We start from the raw sequence: 16,026 nt of genomic DNA on the forward strand, positions 1-16,026 counted from the left end.
TACATCCCATCTCATTTTCGCCACATGATAAAATTTGTTGACGACGATATTTAGTCATAATTTTAGTTGACAAAAGCAACATTAGCTGTGCAATATGACAAAAAATAAATAAAAAACTCACAATATATCACAAAAATATCACAATATAACCAATATGCAGCTTTATTTAGAAAGACTTCATTTTAGATCGATGGGGAGATTTTTTAGGTGATTGAATCTAGAATATATAACAAATATCTTGCAAGCATAAATGAAATATAGCAAATATAAAGTAAATATTACTTTTCTGGAGAGTCTAGCAGTATTTAGGTACAGATATTGAACAATCAACACTGCTTAGTCTTTATTGTATATAAAGTAATCTTACTTGTATATATATCTTACTTGTATCTTGTATATAATGTAAAATTACAAACACTAAAATTTCTTGTGGACGGATGTTTTAAATTCAATATTAATATTCAAATTAAACTTTGTAGAATTTCTTCCAAAACTTAAAAATAATATTAATAACTGGAAATTTTACCTTCTCTATGATAGGTTGCATGAATTCAATTTAAATGGTTGCTCTCCCTAGATTTTTATATCTTTGTCAAAATCTCCCTATTTTCCTTACTGGAGCTTTTTTCAAAGAATTGGATTCTAGAATAATATCTTCTATTTGAAACTATAAAACATACAGAGTCTCAAAAATCCATCTTCAAAAACCTAGGTTTGCATAAGGCTTGGGTATACCAATATTTAAGGCCGCCAACGCTAGAGCTGTAATGTTCTTGCTGGAGGATGCACTAGTTAACTGCAGCAGAGACCCCTCTATGGGTGCAGGTGGAGGCCAATTTGGACCTCTCTAAAGACGTTATTGTTCTCTAAGCTGGAAAAGCCTAAAGTTTTAAATAAACTGAGCTTTTTGTAAAAAACTATGTAAGAATTTTTAACCAAATAAATAAAGCTCTAACCACACTAGAGACATCTGTATACGCACCGATCTGTCAGAATCATTCGTTCTTGAATAAACCTCCCTTATTTCTAAATTTGTATTTATTTGCAAGTTGTGTTACAGTATCCTCTATGAGATTTAACGTTTCCTGGGGAAAAGATTTGGGAATTAAACTTTGATTGTGTTTTGTGACTCTGATGTGTGTTTTTTTGTTTAGTTTTTGTTCTCTTTTTAAAATATATATTATTTGTGTGTCTACAGTATATATATATTTGTCAGAATTATTAACCCCCCTTTATTTTATTGATTTGTTTTTTTTATATATTTCCCAAACGATGTTTAACAGAGCAAGGAAATATTCACAGCATGTCTGATAATAATGTTTCTTCTGGAGAAAGTCTTATTTGTTTTTTTTCGTCTAGAATAAAAGCAGATTTTAAATTTTATGAACCATTTTAAGGACAAAATTATTAGCCCCTTTAAGCAAATTTTTTCCGACTGTCTACAGAACAAACCATCGTTATACAATAACTTGCCTAATTACCCAAACCTTCCTAGTTAACATAATTAACCTAGTTAAGCCTTTAAATGTCACTTTAAGCTGTATAGAAGTGTCTTGAAAAACATTATTTACTGTTATCTTGGCAAAGACAAAATAAAATCAATTATTAAAAATGAGTTGTTAAAACTATTATGTTTAGAAATGTGTTGAAGTAATCTTCTCTAGTTAAATAAAATGCAATCATTAATAAAATGTTATCATTGTACTTTCAAAATTGCAACTTTCTAATGATACTTATGTATCTGCCTGCCTCCCTGTAAATAGTGTAATATTGTGCTCAAATAAATGATGAAAAAGTATAACCATAAACAATGTATTTTGTAACACAAAAATATATTTTACTTTGTCCACACGATAAATATCTTGATATTTCACAGACTTTGAGTTTTGGTAATTTTAGCCATCTTAAAAAGTGTGCTGGTTGATAAATCACAGAGAGACGAGAATATTTAGTATGAAAGCAGTACAAGGAAGAAGTGCATTTTAGCATGCAACTGGAATGAAGTATGCAAATATTACAAGAATATCTGTATCTGTTACTTATTAAAAGCTAAACATTCTATAAATGTAATGAGCTGAATTTCAGTTCATTTTACACTTGTGCTTCTCAATTAGGAACCATTGGGTATCTTTAGTTTGCCAGAGAATAAAAATTCAGTAGATAAAATATTTTCAAAATGCAACATGATCTTCAACGAATACAAGCGTATCTTCTATTTGATATATTACGGGGTGTAATATTACAGTTAGTCAGTCCAGATGTGTCAGTCGCACAGTTACACAATCACTACAGAGTTCCTTTAACACTATATGTGTCTTTGTGCCTAAAAATTCGAGACACATTGCTTTTATTAGACAAATGATCAAAACCTTTTTTTTTAGCAAGATGCTAATGGTCTAATCCGATTCAATGATTTATGCTAAGCTAAACAAGCTCCCATTAGACCCAGAGATGGCTTGAATGGATTAACAAATGCAGGGTACTTGTAAAATGAGCCTATATTTCCGAAGAAACAAAAGTGGAGTGCTTTTCAGTATGTTCAGTATGTGGAAATGGCATACCCTGAGCCTCAAACACTATTGTTTCCTCGTTCTCTTGCAAATCTTGTCAGTGTAAAACATAGGATAATTAATATGCACGTCCCAGGTTTTGTGTGATTGGCCACAATGTTTCAAATTTAGATAGGTTAGTTAATATTTTTTAGATTAGGTAATTTTTTTTTTTTGTTGCTTTTTTCACATTCATCTAAGCTTTTATTAACCTCACAATGTCAAACTATTATTCTGAAACCAGGAGAGGCAGGAAAACGACTATGATCAGACATTAAAAAAGGTGCAGGAATGGATCAAAAATAAGGGATTAAAACTAAATCCTAAACAAAACTTTTTATGCTGAGCGGGGAGTGCAGCAAATACATACAAGAACACATTGTGCATCTGGAGAACATCTGTGGCATCAGGGTTTTACACTATAAAACAGTCATTTCATAAAGAATGTTTGACAGGCTGAGAGATGTAGTAGATAGCCAGCTAATATCTTACAACCTTCTTTTTTCCTCTGTCTTTTAACGACTTTATGAACATTTGACTAGGCAGGTCAGAGGTCAGTTCTACAGAAAGCAGTCTGTTAACCCCCAGGGTACAGCTGTATAGAAACCTCTCTCGAAAGCACTTCACATTTGACTGAGCGTGCAGCTCTCTGACAAACAGAGCCCTTGCCCAACTGTTCTAAGGAAATCATCAGCCTAGACATTTTTATCATAGTGCATGAAAAGCATGCGTCAACATATATCAGAACTTCTCTGCAGAATTACTTGGTATTTATTCTACGACAACTGTATCCCGCCCATTATTACAGATATGGAAACGCAGAGTACAGTTCTGGCCAATGAAGATAAGCTCATGGTAATTTTCATGCTCATACTCATACATGACTTGTTCAAATGTGCACTTTTTGAAAAATACATGCAAAGTTTAAAGGGATAGTTTACTCAAAATGTACATTTACCTCACCTTGTATTCTCCCTCGTGTGGTTTAAAACCTTTATCAGTTTCTTCTATTGAACACAAAATTTATTTTAAACTTCCATAGGGAAAGTTTATTATGGAAATCAATGGGTGCCGATAACCAGCATTTTGCAAAATCACTACAATTGTGTTCAACAGAAGAAAGATACTCTGTAAAATAAAGGTTTTGAACAAGTGAAGGGTGAGAAATGATGACAGAATTTAATTTTTTGTCTGAATTATGCCTTTAATTGATGAGATTTAAAAAATTGTTTATGAAAAAAGTTACTTATTCTCATCAACGCTGCATTTATTTGAACAAATAATAATAAAAACAATTTATTCTGTGAAATGTTATGGTCACACTTTATTTTGATGGTCTGTCTATTGAATTTAGGCTACATTGCTTCTAAATGCCAACTAATTCTTATTAGATTATAAGTAGACTGTTAGGTTGGGGTTAGGGTCAGGGTTAGTGTAAGGTGACATGTACTTGCAAAGTTTCTTACGGTCAGTTAAATTTCTGTTGGAGAAGCAGTATCAGCAGATATTATGCAGTCTACTTATACTCAAATGAACCATCAAAATGACATGTGACCAAATTTTTTTAATGTATTTATAGAAATAATATTTAATATTTTACATGTACAGTTGAAGTCAGAATTATTAGCCCCTCTGAATCATTAGCCTGTTTATTTTCCCCCCAATTTCTGTTTACCATGGAGATTTTTTTCCAACATATTTCTAAACATAATTTTAATAACTCATTTTTAACAACTGATTTATTTTATGTTTGCCATGATGACAGTAAATACTATTTTACAAGATATTTATGAAGATACTTCTATACAGCTTAAAGTCATATTTAAAGGGTTAAGTTAATTAGGATAACTGTATGTGATTATTCCTGTCATGGCACAAACTATATATAAGAATATACACTATGCAAAATTAAATGGTAAGATTTTGATTTAGGTAAAGTTTTATATTGTTATTAAATTATTTGTGTTTAAAGATCAGCATTAGATGACAAAGTGGTATTTCAAAACATTTACAAAAAATCTTAAATGAAAATCAAGAGAGAAAATAAACTCAATCTATACCACTAACCAATACGGTACCATTCTATTGTACATTCCTAGTGTAGTGCAACAATGCCTACCTAATCAGATTCATGAATTAGTGAATTAGTGCCCTTCCATTTTTCCATTTAGTTTTGTACAATCTTTAAAGGTCTACAGATTATTTGTTAAAAATGAACTTTTTTTTAATCAAAATGAACAGAGTTTCCCAGAGATGGGTTGCGGCTGTAGGGGGCATCTGCTATGTAAAAACTTGCTGGATAAGTTGGCGGTTCATTCCGCTGTGGCGAACCCGGATTAATAAAGGGACTAAGCCGACAAGAAAATGAATAAATGAACAGAGTTTCTCAAGAGTCATCACAATACTACGAAGATTAGAGATGCAGAGACTAACAGATTCAACCAGGCTCTGCAACACCAACTGTTTATGTTACACAGAATGAAATTGTTGCAACTTGTAAAACAAAGTTACTAAAGTGGTTATTCGGTTTAAAGTGCTGTAACACCCTCTACTCAGAGACCCTGGATTAATAAAGAGCGTTTTTATTAATAAATATTCCTTCCTTCAAAATACTAACCACAGACTGTAAGATACTGTGCATACAGTAACTGATGAAGAAAAAACTAAAAAGAACAATACACTGTATTTTATTTTGTTTGATAATTAACAGTAACTTATTGGCAACAGCAATACAGCAACCAGTAGTTGCTGTGTTCAATAAAACAGTAAAATTACTGTGACACTAATTACAATAGTGTTGTGTTTACTGTAAAATGTAATGCATAATTTTACTTTCTTTACAGTAACACTAATTACAATAGTGGTATACATACTGAAAAACTGTACATTTTTACCAGGCAAAACTACAGTATTTTAACGTTACTTTCATTTATCAAATGCATGGTTTCCGCTGCATTCATTCTTCCATGGCAGGGCACCATGCCAAAATTCATCTTGCCACAGCTACATTACATTCTCATTCAAAACATTTTATTTTTTAATAGCGGGTAATAATCGCACCAAAACGTATTAAAGGGTAAGTGAATTATAATAGCGCAAACTTTTCTGTAACCATAGTAAGTGCTGAGCGTCATTTGTTTAATCCTTTAAGGTGACGTGCTGACTGACTGACTGACAGGTGCGTGATGCGTGAGGCCAGCAAACACAACATAGTCATTTCACTTTACTTCAGGACGCATTAATGCTACTCTGTAGGTCTATTAGAGACTTTCTTAAACATTCCAAGCAAATCTAGTAAATGCTGGTGGAGACAGACTCGTTACATAAACGCACTAAATCGCACTCAGCAGCGTTTGTTTGAGAGCGCACAAGAAGATCTGCACGCTCTTGAAGCGGCTTTATTTGAGGTGGCATGCTAGAAGTTTTGTGCACGAGCAGATGAAATCGGTGCGCCAGCAGAGATTCACATGCTCGTACATATAGGTTATTACATAAATGCGATCTCGACTTCTAATACTGCGCTCATGACATTTGTCATTGAAATAACGCCACAGGTATTTGGTAGATCTGTGTAAAAAAAAAAAAAAAAAAAAAGGCTAGCCTCCACAGCTGGAAAAAATCCTAGAGGAAACACTGAAATGGCATTTTTATTTATTTAATAGCGCTACTTAATAATGACTAATACATGTTTAAAATTGTACAAGTGTTATTTAACTGTTCAAAGAAAAAAGAAATAGAAAAAAAGAAATGTACTTAAATTTACTGTGGTAGGAGAAGCTGCATCAATTCGCATACTGAAATTTGTTCGGTAAAAGTGTTTCCATCGCAGTTTATCTGCATCTTTTCTTATCGAATAAAACGTTTATTCTGCTCAGTTATGCACACTTGTTTTTTATGCACATTTTCAAAATTTATGCGCATCTTGGCATTTCAATCAACCGATATCCAAAATACGCATAAAAATAGGTAGTTAAGGAAAGGTAGTTAACGAAGTTAAATTTGCATTATCAAAGCAAACTAGGGATGCACCGAAATGAAAATCTTGGCCGAAGCCGAATAATAATGAATTGCTTGGCCGAAGGCCGAAGGCCGAATACCGAACGCGGTGTTTTGCATTTTTTTTTCCTTTTAGTATGCCTATTTTTTCACCATTACAATAATTAAATAGTAAAAATTAGCTTTTTACTATTTTGTGTTGCTTTTCAGAGAAATAAATCAAATAACAAAAATACTATTTCAAAAATATTTAACACTGAACATTTTTTAACATTCCAGCAGATAATATACAAACAAAGCACAATATAACTTAAAATAAATAAATTAGTAAAATAAAAAAATATTTTTATTTGGCCATCTTTGAAGCCCCACTTCTTGAATAGCTGCTGAAAGAATGTAACTGTATGTCTACAACAACAAACGTGCATTAAATAGTGCAAAAAATGTGGATGACAACAAATGAATAACTGTCCTAGACATACAGTAAGCCTACTTAGCCTACTTCTTCAGAAAAAGTGGCAGGTTCTTCTTTATGAAAAGTAGTTTCTCTGCTGTCTCACATGAAAGTCGGTTCCTCTTCTCGTCGATGACATGAGATGCAGCACTAAACAGTCTCTCGCTGTCGGTGCGCGGCTCATCTGTAGTACGAGCCCGTTTACTCTCGGCGTTGTTTTCATCTCCTGCGCTGTGCATCACCTGACCGTCTCCAACACTTATCGGCTTTCCCAAGTCCAACTCGGCCTGGATCATTTCTCGTGTGCGCAGCTTTTTCACCATATCCAAGTAATGATCTTTATATCGTGGATCAAGCTCAGTCGCGATGCATTTCATAGGTTCTGAGTCCGCCTGACTAAATCGTGCGCTGACAGCTTCTAAGAGCGCACTTTTAGCTGTTTTCACTCCTTGGTCTGTTACAGCGTCTTTGTTTAAAAGACGCTTTAGTGCTGCATAAAGCGCGCGCCTCTCACTCTACGCGGGTTACTAGGCTATTTGATCGCGTCATTAAAAACGTCATTGTTCGGCAAAATTTATTCGGCCTTTTTACTTATTCGGCCGAACACCGAAAGGGCTTTTTTTGGCTATTTTCGGCCGAATAATTTCGGTTGCCGAATATTCGGTGCATCCCTAAAGCAAACCATTTGACAAAACTGAAATAAGTCTCGCTTATTTGGTAAACTTCTTTTATGAAACCAGCATAAAAGCATTAGAAGTAGAACTGCACATTATACCGTCGTTATCGCAATGTGATCATTCGCAATAGTCATATTGCGAGTACATGCAGTGTTGAGTCTGGAATATAATTTATCACTTTGCAAGTGTTTTTTGAGGCCTGTGACTGTATGAGCATAAACACACAGGAAATTGTACCATTTGTAACTCTGAAAAATTAATAGCAAATAATTTTATTAAATTGTTTACACAAGACTATGCAATATTATTTTACATTTGTTAAAACATGTTATTATTAAATTTATTATTACATTTATTATTACATCACTGTATGCTGAATACAGTTAGACACATCAGGAAAACAATTACATGCTATTTATTTTATTTTTATCTTTTTAATTTTTTAAGTTAGTCTACGCTTGTAGATGGTTTATTTTACGCAAATGCACTCCCCTACAGAATCTTCCCAGTCAATCTTAAATTATATCTTTTTATTTATCAAATATTTATTCAAGTCATCTAGTGAAATTGTACTGATAATCATAATATATATTGCAGATAAAAAAAATATCGCAATGTTAGATTTTTCCAATATCGTGCACCCCTAATTAGAAGTCAAGACACTTACTTTATGCTTTGTTAATTTATGCCTTGCTATAAACCAAAGAATTATTAAATCCCATCGTTTTAAACACAATCAAAACAGGTTCGCACTGCATCGGAACAGAAGTAAGCGGCAGCATATCAGTATAGCTGCTTCAGATGTATCTTTATCGCCCTTTAGCACTCTGCATCTAGGCGCAAATTACATCAGCCTCTAGGCTCGTACACACCGGGACGCTTTTCGTTTGCGTTTATCGTCAGCGCTTTGAGACATTTTTCTGGATTTAAACTCAATTGATTTTCACTGTCGTCGAGCAGAAGAGTATGCAAAATCACTCCCTGACGTTAGATGGCGCTACACAGCTTTAAGCTTCTGACACCTGCTTGTAACACAGAAGAAGAAGACAGAACGTTGAAGTTAAAGCTACTGGCGTTTCGAACAAGCATGGATGGTTCAAGCAGCAGCTCCAGCTCTAACAATGAAGAAATGATTATTGTTCACCAGTGTAATAATCAACTCCACGTCCATATCGCCTCTGGGCATCTTCTTCAATGTGCGCTCACATTGACAGTTTTGTGCTTGAGCGCCTCCAACTGCTGTTTACTCTAACTTCAGCAGCTCCATGCACGTGAACAAAAGTGCCAGTCTTATTGGTGGAGAAGGTTTTAATGTGGCGCGTCAAAACAAAAAACGAGCATGAGGCGTTTCTTTTAAAATTATGCTTTTACGCCTGCCGTTTTGCGCATTGGTGTGCAAGATCACATTAGCACCCTTTCCTTAGTCACAAGACGTTAAACGTTAAACGCAAAACGTTAACGTAAAAACACAAGCAAAGAGCGTCCCAGTGCGCATGGGCCTTCAGTTTGAGATGAATATCAACATTGTTATACAGCTCGATCTCATAAGTAAGTGTAACTATTTTACACTTTTTTCTTTTTGTTTAGTTTTCTGGTTCGTACAAATTCACAAATAAATCAGTCGTATGAAAACGTGCAATTTTTAAAACAAGGCATGGCATCAAACCCCAGGCCTAAACCCAACCATCATTGGGGGATGAGCAAATCACAAATTGTATTAATGAAATCATACAATTTCATATGCAATTGCCGTGAGATAGCATCAATTTTATAACATAAGATTATCTTCATAATATTTTAAGATTTTTCAAATGTATAATGTAAATGTATACTCTGCATAATAAGTGATGTTTCATAAAACCCTCAACAAGAGTATTTAACTAACTTAATCTGATTTGCAACCAACAGTATGAACCAAAAAAGGCTGATGTCCTGCACCTGTCCAAGCACCAGGCAGTATTAATGGCCAAGTCAAAAATAGCCACTGTGCGGTGACTTGCAGCAGATGGGAATATGTGAACAAGGCCACAAAAGAGCCAGTCCACGATGAACAACACAGAGCCAGGGCTGCAATAATGGGCCATTATCAGTCAGCGCCTGGGGCCTAAACAAACACCGGCTCTTGCAGATAATGTCTCATGTACATCAGCATGCGTGCAGCCAGATAACCAGCAGGCTTCACCCTTTCGGAAAACAAATAGCTTTGTGGAGAGGGAATGTAGTGGTGCAGAGGTAATTCCCAAAGTCAGGCAACCCAGGAAAATTTTGGGCATGGGAACAAGCTAAAGCGAAAGAGTAGTTTTTTTTTTGTTTTGTTTTTTCGTGTGCATGTGTGGTTTTTAGGGAATTCCACAGAGAGCGGGTAATGCAGCTGTGAAGGGGAGCTTGTGCGTATATCTGTGGGCATGATGCCAGATATGCTGGTGCAACAGAGGTGCAATAAAACTCCCATCTATTGTGTTCTCTGCCTGCCACCTCCCTCTAAAAGCCCCCATTCATCTCAGCAGCTGAGAAATGCACAACTATTCAACTTCGAACAACAAACTCATCCCAACAGAGCTCTGCGTTTAGACTACAACTCTAAAACAAAGCAGTCTTTATGAAGCTCCAGCCACTGGCAGCTCCAGTGTGTATGAGTGCATCAGATTATATATCTATCCAAGGCCAAAGGTCTTTGCCGAGCTCCTCCCTGTTAATATGCTGGATGGCTCAATAACAGGGAAACACTGTAATGTCACACAGTGACTGGGGTTCAGTTTTTACAGGGAGGATCTTTGTGCAGAGGGGCTCCACTAAAGGAAAAGTGAGACATCATTAAAAAAAAAAAAAAAAACTTGCTGCAAGATTATGGAAAACAAATGATCTTCTTTGTTCATTTAAACCTGCACAAAAATATTCAAAGTAGTGTGATTTGTTGTCATTGTTGTTGCAGAAGAATAAAACCATAGGCAGGGCCAAACGGAATCTGCGGACGTTTTTTGCTATTTCTGCGGAGAATTTTGGTAAAAATCTGCGGATTTCTGCGGAATTATTTTGGGAGTATCCAGCGGAGTATTTACTAAACCGTTAATTACTAAACCGTTAATTACGGTTTAGTTATTAACTAAACCGTTAATATATTGAATAAAAAGTAATAAATTACTGAATAAAAACTGAATAAATTCAGATTTACACATTTACTCAAGTTAAAAAACAGAATTAATGAGCTAAAAATCTGCTGAAATTCTGCGGAATTCTGTGCGCGCAGATTACGTGCGGGCCTAGCCATAGGTCAGAACACAACGTTGTGCAAGTAAGTGATGTCAGAATTAGCAATTATAACTTAGTAATTAGTTACTAGATAATTAAAATAGATTCCTCTGTAAAATAAAAAAATGTGATGTTATTTTTGGTCGCCAAATTAATGCAGTCAAAAAAAGTTTTTTCTATCTCAGATCTATTGCCAAGCTGAAGTCTCTCCTAGGGTTGGGTTAATAGATGATGCCATCTTTATCACAATGCTGAGCCGGCATCACAATCCTCCGGCCCGCTCCTGAAAAATACACACGTTTACTCTAATATGTCTTAAGCCTGGTTTATACTTCTGCGTCAAGTGACCGGCGTAACCCACGGCGCATGCAACGCCCGTAGCTTTGTATTTATACTTCTGCGCACTGTCTCTGTTGGTCTGCATTAACACTTCCGAAACGCTAGTTGGCAGTGAGGTGTAAATGTTCCTCTGTGTCGAGTTTCTTCGCTGCTGTTTTGCTTTTCCTGAACACTTCCTGGATGTACAAGTGGATCAAACTCGCTCATTTTGAGGCAGGAACCGGCGGACGTGCAACAACTTTAACTATGAGGTAAACACAAAACAAAACTTTCCATCCTTCATGGGATTCCACACTTGTAAACAATCGCTCTATTGGGCTAGCGCCACAGCGCTAACACACACAGCGTACGTGTGCATCTGAGCTCCAGCAGTCAGCGGGTGCTTTAAGCATGAAACCCATAGAGAGCAGTGCACGTCGGACAGTTTATCAAGGATGTACTGCTGGATCGTGTGTCACTATAGTTGTTAAACGTGATACTTGATTAATCTTGTCTCTATCTAACGACTCTTCAGTCTTTTTGAATCTGTCACAGCGTCAGTACACTGCTTCAATCTTTCGCTTATACGTTTGTAGTTACTCATTTTAGCGAAAACCTCAGATACTGTTGGTTGGTTGCTGTTGGTTGTGCACCTTTTTCACCAACCAAGTTTGTTGATGTCATTATAACAACACAGATCACACAGCCTATTCATGCCAGAGTGTGGCGGAAAAAGTGATTGACAGGTGGTCATTTGTGTGTAACTTATCTTTATTTATTGATCAGGTAGTTAAAATGGTAGGCGCGCCACGCCATTCGCGTGTATCGCACCGCCAGATGTCTATTCGCATCTTTGCATTGACTTAACATGTAAATCACAAGCGCTTGACACTTTCTCCGTGTCGAATCGATTCTATTTGCAAGTTCTGCAATGTTTTGAAATGTCAAAATTTTCACAGTATTCCTGATAATATTTTTTCTTCTGGAGAAAGTCTTTGTTTTTTTTTCGACTAGAACATAAGCAGTTTGTAATTTTTTAAAATCCATTTTAAGGTCAAAATTATTAGCCACTTTAAGCTATAATTGTTTTCGATAGTCTACAGAACAAACTATCGTTATACAATAAGTTGCCTAATTACCCAAACCTGCCTACTTAACCTAATTAACCTAGTTAGGTCTTTAAATGTCACGTTAAGCTGTATAGAAGTGTCTTGAAAAATATCTAGTCAAATATTATTGACTGTCATCATGGCAAATATAAAGTAAATCAGTTATTAGAGATTTTTAATTATCTAATTATTAATACGTATTAAAACGATTATGTTTAGAAATGTCTAATAATTCTGACTTTCGTTGATTGGGTTCTGGGATTGATTTTTATTCATTGGGATAATGGATATTATTTATTATGATATTTATTCATTGGGATCTTTTAGTAAAACATTTAAAGTTGCTCAATATCACATATATTATTATGCCCATGTCTTCATTGTATAATACATCACCTTCAGTTATTAACAAGTGTCTTGATTGGTGTAAAGAAAGTAAAAAGACTATTTAATAAGATTATTGATAATCTATGATCCATTACAATCCTTTACTTCTGTTTAAAAGAAAAACAAGCAATTTGACCAAAACTGGCATACTTTTATGCTAACTTGATGAAACCCTATATGGACTAATGCATCATTTCTATATAGTGTAATGTTTTAATGTTTGTTTTATAATACTCTGCAGAGAAGGTCGCTGGGTCGATCCTCGGCATAGTTGGCGTTTCTTTGTGGAGTTTGCATGTTCTCCCTGCGTACGCGTGGGTTTCCTCCGGGTGCTCCGGTTTCCCCCACAGTCCAAAGACATGCGGTACAGGTGAATTGGGTAGGCTAAATTGTCTGTAGTGTATGAGTGTGTGTGAATGTTTCCCAGAGATGGGTTGCGGCTGGAAGGGCATCCGCTGCGTAAAAAGGTGCTGGATTAGTTGGCGGTTCATTCCGCTGTGGCGATCCCAGATTAATATAGGGACTAAGCTTCATTCTTTCTTTCTCTTTCTTTCTTTTTTTATGGGTTCAAGTTTGTTGCTCAGATGTTTTTTTCATATATTATGTAATTTTCTGGATTGCCAGGGTGTTTTTGGGTGGTGGCAGACACCTTGCATGCACACTCCAAAGTCTTTTATGATATGCTAGTCCCTAGATATAGCTCTGGCACAGAACTCTAGACTGGAAAAATCTAAAGCCTCACCGTGTTCACAGTTTACTTTGTACAGTATGCGTAACTCTCAAGTTAGACACACCTTGCATAATCTCTTTTGTGACATAGAGCTGCAAACATTTACTCAGAGCTTTTGGTCCTTATTGACATGATAGCATCACGCAGTTGCTGAGATTTTTTCAGCTGCACATCCATGATCCAAATCTCCCATTTCAGCACATCCCAAAGGTGCTCTATTGGATTGAGATCTGCTGACTGTGTGAGTAATGAACTTACTGCGATATTCAAGAACCAGTTTGAGATGATTTGAGCTTTCTGACGGCACATTAACCTGCTGAAAGAAGCATCACAAGATGGGTGCTTTGTAGTCATAACGGAGGACATGGTCAGCAACAATGCTCACATAGGCTGTGGTGTTTAAATAATGCTTATTGACAGGAAATTCACCCAAATCATTACAACCCCAGCAGCAGTCCAAACTATTAATACAAAGCAGGTTGTATGGATCCATGCTTTCATAACTTTATGACCAATTCTGACCAAACTATCCACATGTTGAGGAATAAGACTCATCAGGCCATGCAAACTTTTTCAAATCTTCAATCGGTAAGCTAGTGCAGATCTTGAGCAACTGTCTAAACCTGGACCAAAAATCTCTGAAGGATATTCAAAGTAGAATGTGATTGCAATATATTTAAAAAAAGAGAACATTTAAATAAACTGTAGACAGAACAATAATGATTCAAAGTAAGTTCAAAACTGGCATATGGCTAATTGAAGGGAATCACTTGTACATAAGTGTAATTCATTCACAGGTGGACATCACTGCTTGAGCCTTGAACAGGTAATCCAGGTTATGCAATCAGACGTACTAATCAAAATAAGATTATATTACATTAAATATAATGCTTAAAATCTGATTTTATTGACAGTTATTTTAAGGATTATTCATTCATTCATTCATTTTCTTTTCGGCTTAGTCCCTTTATTAATCCGGGGTCGCCACATCGAATAAACCACCAACTTATCCAGCATATGTTTAACACAGCGGATGCCCTTCCAGCTGCAACCCAACACTGGAAATCACCCATAGACTCATTCACACACATACACTATGGACAATTTAGCTTACCCAATTCACCTGTACTCTGTGTCTTTGGAATGTGGGGTAAACCGGAGCACCCGGAGAAAACCCATGCCAACACGAGGAGAACATGCAAACTCCACACAGAAATGCCAACTAACCCAACCAGGGCTCGAACCAGTGACCTTCTTGCCGTGGGGCGATCGTGCTACCCACTGCACCCCTCATTTTAAGCATTAAATGATTACAAATTAACAACAAATGTGTAGTTTAAAGATTCTTCTTTTAAAATTGTATAATTTAAGGAATTGGGCAGTAGATCCATGCTTCTGAATTTGGGGAAAACTAAAAAAATATATGTTAATATTCAATTTAGATAAAACTTTTTTTTGTCAATTTGTAACCAGTAGCAGGCTACAATTTGTAAGTAATCTTCTTAGCTGTGCGTAGCATGCAGGAAACAAAATGCCCTTCATAGAGCTATCAAAATCTCACAATACGATATTGAACTAAACCTTACGCATTCATCACAAAAACCTCTCAACTGCCACTAATAAAATAATAATTAAACTTTATATCTTCTTCAATTTAAAGAAAAAAGGTAAATGATCTAAAGTTTAACGGAGCAGGATGAGTTAGGGTGCTTTCACACTCTTAGGACGTACTCACACTATGTACAGTTGCCTTGAACCGGGCCAAAGCATGCTTGTCCCCACTCCCGTCTCCCCCGACAGCCCGCACTCACATTACATTGGGGCCTGGGCACACTTACATCATCGATTGTTCAGTAAGTGCTCTCGCTCAGCACAGTGGAGATTTCTTTAGTAATATTATTTAAGTTGTTTGATAAGCAGTGACACACAGTCAAATATTTCGCCGAACAGATCCGCCACTATTGACGCTCATAAACAATCAGAAAATCCTCGTGCTGCAGGAATTAGGAGGTTTGCTGAAGGTGTAGCTGTTGTGCAGTGAGGGGTTTGGGTCTTTAATAAACTACAACATTTTGCGTTCACTGAACAGTACAAATGATTCATTAATCTATATGAAAAAGTCCCGTAAAAGTCAAGTCTGGCTTTCAGTTTCGGGCTTTGGCACGTTTTGCACTTACACACAAGCGTACCGCGCCAAAGCCCAAGTGAACCGCGCACACCTCTTACAACCGGGCCAGGGCCGGCCAAGTGAACTGTGCCTGAGCCCGATTCAGCACACTCACACTTCTCAAACGATCTGGGAAACAAGCCTGGGCTTAGTTCGCATAACATAGTGCAAGTAAGCCCTTAGTCAGTTTTCTTTGGTCTGGACCAAGATTAAAAATAATACACTGCAGAGTTTTTTCAGCCGTTTTGGTTCCGTTTCAAACAAGACAGACTGTTCTGAACCAAACCAGTTGAAACAAACCAAGACGCAGTCACATGTCAACATCAACATCAGTCATAGATAAATGACTGAACTGCATTTTGATTGGTCATAATTAATGCTCAGGAAACT

The 16,026-nt window shown here is 36.2% G+C and overlaps 1 protein-coding gene and 1 long non-coding RNA gene across 3 annotated transcripts in view; one reads left to right on the forward strand and one right to left on the reverse strand.

Moving 5' to 3' along the window:
• gng12a (guanine nucleotide binding protein (G protein), gamma 12a) overlaps positions 1-16,026 on the reverse strand; it is a 51,866-nt gene that overhangs the window by 12,193 nt on the left and 23,647 nt on the right. Inside the window, exon 1 of one of the 2 annotated variants that reach the window (XM_073914975.1) lies at positions 2,244-2,318. The exons of the other annotated variant lie outside the window; for it this stretch is intronic. The gene's annotated coding sequence lies outside the window, so the exon portion shown is untranslated. Of the gene's footprint in view, positions 1-2,243; positions 2,319-16,026 lie in introns of those variants that run through there. 2 annotated transcript variants of the gene reach the window in all.
• On the forward strand, positions 8,121-11,894 carry LOC141377796 (uncharacterized). Its single transcript, XR_012390676.1, has 3 exons — positions 8,121-10,727; positions 10,773-11,268; positions 11,516-11,894. It is a non-coding gene; the product is annotated as an uncharacterized lncRNA (long non-coding RNA).

This window comes from Danio rerio, chromosome 2 (genome assembly GCF_049306965.1).
Source record: "Danio rerio strain Tuebingen ecotype United States chromosome 2, GRCz12tu, whole genome shotgun sequence".
In the NCBI taxonomy this organism is placed as follows: domain Eukaryota; kingdom Metazoa; phylum Chordata; class Actinopteri; order Cypriniformes; family Danionidae; genus Danio; species Danio rerio.